The sequence below is a fragment of the Brassica oleracea genome, chromosome C3, assembly GCF_000695525.1.
Source record: "Brassica oleracea var. oleracea cultivar TO1000 chromosome C3, BOL, whole genome shotgun sequence".
NCBI lineage: Eukaryota > Viridiplantae > Streptophyta > Magnoliopsida > Brassicales > Brassicaceae > Brassica > Brassica oleracea.
In genome coordinates this window covers 30,546,096-30,556,499 of record NC_027750.1, presented here as the reverse complement: position 1 = coordinate 30,556,499, position 10,404 = coordinate 30,546,096, and the positions used below count along the sequence as shown (strand labels likewise).

Sequence of the window (10,404 nt, the reverse complement as noted above, 5' to 3'; positions counted from 1 at the left end):
AAATGACCAAAAGGCCCCTGAAATAACATAAAATTCGTCCAAACAAAACACGCGGAGCGACCTAGCATAGTCGCTGCCAGGAGGTCGCACCCGACGCGTTTCTTCGTGTCTCGCCCCGTCAAAACGCGAGCGACTTGAGCTAGTCGCTCTGGCTGGTCGCTCTGGCTGAGAGCGACCTTGGTAGGTCGCTCTGAGAGGTCGCTCCAGGATGCTCGATTTTGGTGTCTTCGGACGAGAGGACGCGAGCGACCTTGGTGTGTTGCTCCAACAGGTCGCTCTGAACATCGGGAGCGACTTCAGGACGTCGTTCTGGGAGGTCGCTCCAGGGGTCAAAACCGTGTGTCTCCGGACGTGAAAACGCGAGAGACTTCGTGCGGTCGCTCTGGGAAAGTCGCTCTGGGATGTGGTGTACAGCGACTTCATGTAGTCGCTCCGGGAAGTCGCTCCAGGTAGTGCTCGTCCAAAGATTACTCTAATCACCTCCTCTGAGCTCCAAATGCACCCAAATGTTTCCAGTAACTCCATGTGGTACTCCAATACCTAATAGAGACATATGTATGCAAAATGCAACCTATACATGGCTAAATCCTAATCTATATGATGAAAATGCACATGAATAAATGGATAAGAAAATGTAAATATGCAAGATATCGATAATTTATGCTTCAAAATTTATCTAACCCTCATTAATCTTATTTGGACTTTTTTACATCAAATCAAACAAAGAAATCAATGCATTTATAAGCGTAAACCAAAATGAATTACTCATTTTAGGTTTTGGTATATAAGAAAAATAAAAAAAAAATAGCAAAAGAAAAGTAAGTTTAAAACAGAAATAAATTATAAAATGATTGTTTTATAAATAAAAGATGGCAAATATATATGTTTATAGTTATAACTGTTAGATTGTCACATTATTTAACAAAATTGGTGAAAGAGATATTTATTCATTGTGAAAATTTATGTCTTTCCAAAAAATAGTGATTTATTTAAAAACCATTATTGTTTTAATAATACGTTTGTAACCTATCATAATTCTAAGCTTCACATTTAAATGTAAGATTAAATCACATTCATATAACTAAATGATTTAGTATGTGATTTAAAATCATATAATCCAATCAAAATAATTCTATTTTCTGGGTTTTTTTTTTACAAATGATGGTCTAAACATGTTTTAGAATTTTTTATTAGTTTAAATTTTCACAAAAATAAATGAAATATACTATCTCAATGAAATTAATTTTGCTCATATTATTTCTAATATTTAGTTTATTACATTCATCTCTCACAGATTTTAATATATGGTACATCAATACAAAATAAACATTTTAACAAAATAAACATTTTAACAAAATTATTTTTATAACAAAATAAATATTTTAGCAAGATAGATTTTTTTAACAAAATAAACATTTTCACAAAATAAAAATTTTCACAAAATAAAAATTTTCAAAAAATAAACATTTTAGAGTTGTTTTAACTATTAATAACATTATTACATATTTATCAATCTTGATTGTAAGCACAATTAATATCATGATGGAAATACAAACATATACTACTTCTTCAATAGTAACTAACCGAGTTTCAAAATTTAAATGAAGTAAAAAATAATTGAGGCATCTTAAAAATTCTTTGTATACTACACAATCTTGATTATAACCATCAGAATTTTCACACAGTCTTTATTCACTCGCATTTGTCAAATATGTCTTTGTATAAATTGTATTATCTCATTCTGAGCTCTAATGATAGATATCTAACACTTTGCATTTTGTAAGTTCAAGTAAACCTTTACAATTCCATATCTCCAAAATTAATGCATGACTTATATTAATTTACTATATCCAATAAGAATTATACCTAATATATACATGGATTTTGCATACATATAACTTGATGCATGTTTTAATCTAGCATAAGTTTTTATTTTTTTTTTAAACTCATTCATGCGATAAAAAAGAGCCTAAACATTATTACTATGAACACAATGCTTCGAAAAAATTGATATGTTTAGAAAGAGTATATACTCATTGTATGGATGCTTGAACGCATTGCTTATTTATAGTTTTTCAAAAAAAAAAGAAGATTACTGTTGATAGATAATATCACCATAATATCTCTAATATCCCAAAACTCTACAGAAAAATGCGGTGCTACAGTACATATGAGATTCGTCTGCCGGACGTGGTCACCATATTCATTTCATAGTACTGTAGTAAGATCTCAAAACTGTTTATTTTAAGACTCTTGTTGATCTAGAAATTGATTCTTTTAGTTATTAACCCAAACCAAAGTTTTTCAAAATACTTCAAACCAGATTCTAAGATATCAAACAGTTTTGATGTTTTGATTCCTAGAAAATATTGATTTGGACGTTGAGCCAATGGAGCCAACTGTTTGAAAGTAATTTACATCTTGGATCAAACCAAAAGAAAATTCAGTCAAGATATAAAAATATGTGATTTTCAAAGACTAAAATCTCATATATATGTGTATATATATAAATGTACATATGTGTTTTTATTATATATTTAATTAATGATGGATCTACAAGTTTGCTATCCGGTAAATAATTTAATTTTAAAACACAAGTAGTAATTACACTTTTAAATTAATATATAATGTAAGTTCAAAAATTTTAAGTATATATGTATATACATCTACAATTTATAAAATAGGTCTAATTGTTAATTTTTGATACATCAACGCATAACTTTTTTTGGTAAATGCAAAAAGATGTAAAAATCTTTACATGACTACATATCTAATTATATTTTTTTAAACAGAACTAGGAATTCCACTTTTAAATTAATATATAATGTAAGTTCAAAACTTTGAAGTATATGTAAATACATTTACAATTTAGAAAATAAGTTTATTTGTTAACTGTTGATCCATCAACGCATAGCTTTTTGGTAAATGCAAAAAATATAAAATCTTTACATGTCTACATATCTAATTAAATTATTTATATATGTATGCAATCAAGAAAGGAAAATAAATCTTTGTTTAGTTTTCTAGTCTAACTTGATTGAAAATACGAAAATGTCATAAGGACAATCATTGAGAGAATACATAAATTCTTATCTTGAGTTATCTTCTACAAATATGTATTTTGATAAATTGGTTTGTTACATGCATCTCTCACATATATTGATATATAATGTAAGTTCAAAACTTTGAAGTATATATGTAAATACATTTACAATTTAGAAAATAAGTCTATTTGTTAACTGTTGATCCATCAACGCATAGCTTTTTGGTAAATGCAAAAAATATAAAATCTTTACATGTCTACATATCTAATTAAATTATTTATATATGTATGCAATCAAGAAAGGAAAATAAATCTTTGTTTAGTTTTCTAGTCTAACTTGATTGAAAATACGAAAATGTCATAAGGACAATCATTGAGAGAATACATAAATTCTTATCTTGAGTTATCTTCTACAAATATGTATTTTGATAAATTGGTTTGTTACATGCATCTCTCACATGTTTTAATATATGATCATCATTTTCATCTACATTTTAATAAAAAAATATTTTAAATTGGTTTAGCACTTAATAATGCTATTACATATTTATCAATCTTGATCGTACGTATAATTAATAGCGTGATGGAAATACAAACATATAAAACTCTTCTGATTAAAATTAAAATGGTTTCAAAATTTAATTAATCAATATACCTTACAAATTTTTTGTTACATGCATGAAATGTTTTAATATATGATCATCATTTTCATCTACATTTTAATAAAATAAATATTTTAAATTGGTTTTAGCTCTTAATAATGTTACTACATATTTATCAATCTTGATTGTACGTACAATTAATAGCATGATGTAGATACAAACATATAAAACTATTCTAATTAAAAGTAAACTGGTTTCAAAATTTAATTAATTAAAAAATAATCAATATACCTGACAATGATAGGGATTTTTTCGAACAACATGTATTCTCTCACTTTGAGCTCTAATTATAGGGATTTAAGACTTTGACAGCATTTTTTAGGTTCAAATAAACCTTTACCTATATATCCATAACTAATTCAGAGCCTTTACTCTCTCCAATAAAAATTATACTTGATATATACATGAATTTTGCATGGATATAATGTGCTACATATTTTAATATATCATAACCTTTATATTTTTCTCGTCTAAAATAAAACTTAATAGTTGAAACCTTTAAAAATCACTAATTCTAAGAGTACTAAAAATTATTACTTGAATAGATGAAACCTGAATATTGTTACTAATATACAGTTCCCAAAATCTTTAATTAAATAGTTGAAAACCTTTAACAAAATCTTACACAACATCTTTTGGTAGTTTCATTTTAAGTGTAGTATACTATTACTTTTTAGATCAATATAAGCATTTATAAACACTATTATGTATTTTCAAAGGATATGAATTCAAACGTAGCTACAACGTTTTCAGTTATGATGTTTTACTTTGAAATATGCTAATATAATTAATTTTGGTTTATTATTCAATTAATTCGGTGCATAAGTTTTTGAAAACGTTATATTACAAAATTAACATGGAGAAGGTACATCAATTTTATTTTACTTTGAGTGTGCCTATTGTTTGTGGTGTTTTACTTTGATGGATGATTATCTTTCTTTCTAGCTGGACTTTTCACTTGTAAACAAACCAGCTATCTCAATCACAGAGATGGCTCGGAAAAAGGATGACGTCTACAACAACTCTCACTCTTATCCGTCTAACATCCTTGTCTTACAAGTGTCAAACCGAAAATAACCAGAAAGCATTGAACCAACACAATTCTCAAACCGACTCAATTGCATTGATCTAAATTTTTGCATTTCCCCAGAGTATTAGACTAGAATGTATATCAACATGTCTACTCTTTATAGAATCAAAGCACAGTAAAAGATGAAATTAGACAAACAATTAATCTTGTTTTATATATTTGCTTAACCGAATCTTGAATCTAAAATGGAAACAGTGAAATACAAAACCAAACCGATTTTTTTTTTTGTAATTAGCATATTGGCTGGAACACCTTTAACCTTAAGACTATAAAAACAGTTACAAAATTCAAGTCAAACAAAAACGCACTCATATATAAACGTGTCTCTGTCTCACTATACCATTTCTGCTGTCTTCTTGATTTTACTCAACTCCAATGAACCCAAAATTTTGGATCAATTATCCAAAAGGTCTTCCAAAACAAAACGGAGAAGGAAGCAATAGCGAGCGGTCCATGGCTATGCCGGGATGTACAGAATGGAAACAAGGGTCAAGGCTGAGCAAGTAGTGCATTAGAGGAGCTTGCTCGTCCTTCTTTTCGATGGCCCTCCTGGGAACATCTTCATGATCCATCCTAGAACCCTTTCCACCACCTAAAGAGAGAAAGTGATTAATGTGTGTGTACCTCATCTTTTCCAGAGAAGAAAGAGAGAGTGTGTGTGTGTGTACCTCATCGCCCTCATCTGCAATCGGTGGTCTCTCTTGAACAACATGAGAATCTGGCTGGTTTGGACGTGAAACATTGTCTATCGCCATATTCTGTGCTGTTAGTAGCTCTAACCTCTGCGTCTGCACTTCAAGTTTTCTGGATAACTCTTTATTCAACTCCTATGGTTACCAAACATGAGAAAAATATAAACACAATGTGCCTAATAAACACATAAACATTAAACGAACATATAAAAATGGCGTGGGATTTTGAGCCAACAAGGACGAAACCATATACAAAGCACAGTCAGACATGTTGTTACAAGTCGCCGAATATAAAGAAGACACGTTCTAGTTCCTGTATTTTCATGCTTTTCAGTTGATGTTAATGTACCTTCACATGCGCACTTCGAGATAACTCAGATGACAATGCTTGCACCAGTTCCTCTTTTTCAATTGCCAACTGCAGCCAAAGATGCAAAATAATTCTCATGTTGTCATCCACATTGAGAAATGGCAGAGCATCGTAACACTTGAAGAGTATTTATTCTCACAGCTAAAGAACAAAAAAAAATCTGAGATAACTTCACATTAATAATCCATGAACACTACCTCAGCAATCAGCGTATTAATGTTATCAATCACTCTCATCTGATCATCTGGGACACTCAATGAAAATCCTTCAAGAGTTAATTGCCCAGTTTAAGGAATGATAGTGGTGTTAGACGAATCACTTTCGAGCAGCGCAGTAGAATCTGTTTCCTGGTTGGAGCTCCCTGACATAGTATCTGAAATTGCAAAAAGCAAACAAGAAGATGGGATTATAGAATAGTAAAATCCTGGTTTGGAAGACTATACAGCCCATCAACTAGAGTCTACGTAGGCATATGATTAAACCTGAAGTTGTTTATAAGGATGCGAAAATGCAGATATATTAGTTCAGGTATCCAAAATATATTTCACATTTCCATAATAGTGAGCATATACTACTGTGATTTTATAGGAGGACCATTACCAAGACCTTCGGTAGAGGTTGATGCGTTTTTCCTGCTAGTGGAGCTTTTAACAAGGTCAGTGGATTTTCCACCAGAGGAAGCTTTCTGCATCATAGTCTGTAGGACCTTCTTTTCTGAAATGGACGATGAAGTGTATAAGATTTATACAGAATTTGTAGGATCACATTACTTTGCAGTGTACTTACCTTCCTGAAGAGCTTTAATAGTAGATTGTAAGTCTTGGCGATCTTTCTCTACGCTCTGTAATTTTTTCCTACAACAGGTGATAGTTAAAGACGAGAATTATATATCTCAAAAAATCCATAGGAATTACTGGTAGGTAAATAACAATACAGTAAAGAGCATACTTGTAAGATAACATTTCTGCTTGTGCATTCTCCAGTTCCCTCTCCAGCTTTAACTCACTAGATCTGAGTCTGAGAACCTATATATGTTCCACGATAAAGTCAACCGCTAAACAGATGAATATGAGCATCTGAGGGTAGAGGAAACAAACATCTTCACAGCATAAAATCCAAAAATTAAACTAAAAATGTCATTCCACACATTTGCAATAAGTTAAAAATGTTATTTCGTTCTTAAGAACTAATGTGGTAGTTATTACCCTATCTTCCAAACTGATGACTTCAGCAGCCAGTATTTGGGAATGCTCATCAGCAGCATTACATTCGAGCTGTGCATTTGCATACTCAATTCTGAAGGATTCAAGTTCCGCCTGTAAGGAAACAGAGTTGAATTAAGTAACAACTTTTGGAAAAATCTAGACAATAGCTACAGCAGATGACTGAACACGGCATACGGATGCACATCCAGAATCATACTCAGGAATACTCAAATTTCGAGTCTCATAAGTAAACATTGAGCATTTTGGATAACATGTAAGTGCAGCAAAATGCAAAATCATCCTTTGCTAAAATATACTGCTAGGGCATAGACAACTGGGTTTTGTTGTATAGGTAGTTACCAACTAACCAATTTTTTAGTTGAGTATAGGTTGTTAACAGGATACTAACCATTTATTCTTAGATCTGTTGCTGAAGCTTCTCCATATCATCTTTTAGTTGGTTGACAAAACTTCTCTGGATGAAATAGAAGCGAGAACAATCATTACATGAATCATTGCCTCATATGGAGGTTTGTGACTATTACAAAAATCAGTGGACACAAGTCAACAGTAGATAAGACATCGTTCACTCTCAGTAGTAGATAAGCTTAGTAAATGCTAAATACGTAGACATCCTGAAGAAATAATCTCAAAATTATTTGTTTAACAACCATCTCTGTCTCACTTGTGAGTGCAGTGATGATTAAATAATTTTAAAATGGTTTAAGAGCATGGCACTTCAAAAAGAGACTCATTCACATCCGTCCAAATCATGAACTATAAGACTCTTTGCATTTCCCATAAATCCCAAACCACATGACAGAAAATTCTGGCGAACAATGAAGCATGAGTAATGTAAATGATAAGTCAACTACTACAAATGGTTAAGCTTGTTCTCTACGTATGCTGGACACTATGAAACTAGGATGCCATAACTCTTCAAGTACCTGCTGATTATAAGTGTCTGTCATCGAAGAATTTTCAGATGCTAGGGATGTTGCCAGAGCACGTGAAGCATCAAGATCCCTTTGCAATGAGAACTTTTCTTGTGTCAAATCCTCAATATGCTACAAGTGGAAATATGAAACCGTAGGTCAAAAAGGGTGTACAAAGAGCGATAGTGAAGCAAGGATCCTGAAGTAACATAAAATTAAAATGCATGACAATTTAAAAAGAATATAAACCACAAGTGAGAGGCATCAATGACAAATCTTTGACAAATTGCTTCATCTATCGTGTGAGCAATTCCCAATTAACTATTCTAAATGAGAAAAGCATACCCTTTCTCGCTCATTATCAAAACATAACTTTCAAAATATTTAGTAGCATATCGACAATACATATACAAAACAAAAGATGGTGCAAAAGTACTAAAATCATCATTTTGTTTTGGCATGGAGTAATCAGTAAAACCAGGCATTACTCCATTGGCAACAGGAAACAAAGGACTCCTGGATTTTTCAAATGGATAAGGAGATTCACTTGTAAATGATGGTCCATTGCTGTCTATTATCCGTGGTACGTGCTGGCGTGAGTTGGGAACCACTTGGCGTAGTCAGATCCGCCTCCTTCCCAGGGTGTTGATACTGAGTCTCTGGAGCTCTTGAAATATGAAGGGAATCAAGAAAAGATGGACGATTTCTCTTCGCACTTGATTCATTTATAGCTGAGTACAAGGGCGAAGAGCTTGCGATATTTACGCTGTAATCTGAAGGTTCGGATGATGTTTCGGGAGAAGTAAACAAATAACTGCTCGACTTCTGCACAATACTGCTACCTCCTCTTAGTTGACCACTCCCATGTTCATTTTTGTCAACTTCGTGAACAAATCCTGCCATCGTGGTAGTAGGTTGTAGAGAGTCTAGCAACAAAAACCGTAAAGATCAATTAGGTTGTTCATTCCCTTTAAAGAACGCACTAAATCGTTTCAGCAATCTCATATGAAAGCCACGTACCTTTTGGGGATGAGATTGATCCACCGCCATGCATGAAACCGTCCATTTGCACCGAGGTTGAAAGCAGAGTGCTTCCAGAAGAAGGAGAGGGAAAATCATCCCTTTGATCGAAACCTCCACTCGATTCAGCAAGATTGCCCATTAGACATGATGGATGCAACAACAACATCTCCATGTGAATCTGAGACAACAGGCTGTGTAGTAGTATTATTACTTTGTGATGCCTTCTTGGCAGCTTTTTGCTTTCGGAACTGCTCAAGCTGAACACATTCAGAAAACCACAACCATTAAGAACATTCAATCTCAATTCTAATAATCATGGACAAATTTGATGATGATTCAAAGTAACGAGAGAATCGAACAAGGAGGGGGTCGATTTACCTTACGGCGTCCAGCTTCGGCGACCTCCTGCCTCCGCGAGCTAGGCTTAACCTGAGCTGATGCCATTGACAATCAGGCGGAAAATGTCCCCAAGGACTTCAATTTCAATCCCTTTTGTTAATTACCATTCCGAAATCACCGAAAAACAATGAATGAATTTCAATTTAGAGTTTCTTTTTCTTTAAGTTGGTTGGTTTCACTAGGTCTGGGCATTCGGATAACCTGTTCGGATCCGGGTCGGGTTTTTTGGATTTCAGATATTTCGGAACTAGAGAAAATGGTACCGTATCGATACGGTTTGGTACTTGTCGGTTCCGGTTCGGATCCGGTTACATCCGAAGTAACCAAACAATTAACGGCTTTGGTTCGGTTCTAGTGTATTAGCAACCCATTTAATCCGATAGAACCAAAAAATCATCTTAAAGAACCAAAATATCCGATAGAACCGTAAACCATATAACAAAGGCCAAAGTTTCAACTCCAAAATGAAAAAAACAAAGCATCCATCAGATTTGAAACAAACATAGCATGAGACAATGAAACAAACATAGCTTCCGACAATTAAAAAAAAAACATAGCATCCGACAATGAAAAAAAAAACCATAGAATCCGTCCAACAACATAACTTCAGTCTTCGGACCACCTTCTTCTTCCCCTTCGTCTCCATCTTCCCCGACTTGCATACATTCTTCTAGACTAGGTTGAGAGTATCAAACTCTACAAATATCACAAGAATATGTTACTACTTATCTTAAGACACGTAAATATGAAGCAATATTTAAAAAGAAAGAAGAAAATGTACCTTTCTCTAGCTTGTCATGTACCTCAACCTCAGCTAGCATTTGAGCATTGGTAACACGTCTCTCACACATATTGATATCAGTCTTCATCCATTGCTCTGTGCACATCAAGACTTCAATCATGTAGTGTGTCAAGCAACTCCTAAACGGATCAATCAGTCGACCACTGGTGCTGAAAGTACTCTCCGATGCAACAGAGGAGACTT

At 33.2% G+C, this 10,404-nt stretch overlaps 1 pseudogene; it reads right to left on the bottom strand.

Moving 5' to 3' along the window:
• Nucleotides 1-4,923: 4,923 nt before the first annotated feature.
• On the bottom strand, nucleotides 4,924-9,571 carry LOC106335221 (annotated as a pseudogene).
• Nucleotides 9,572-10,404: the final 833 nt, after the last annotated feature.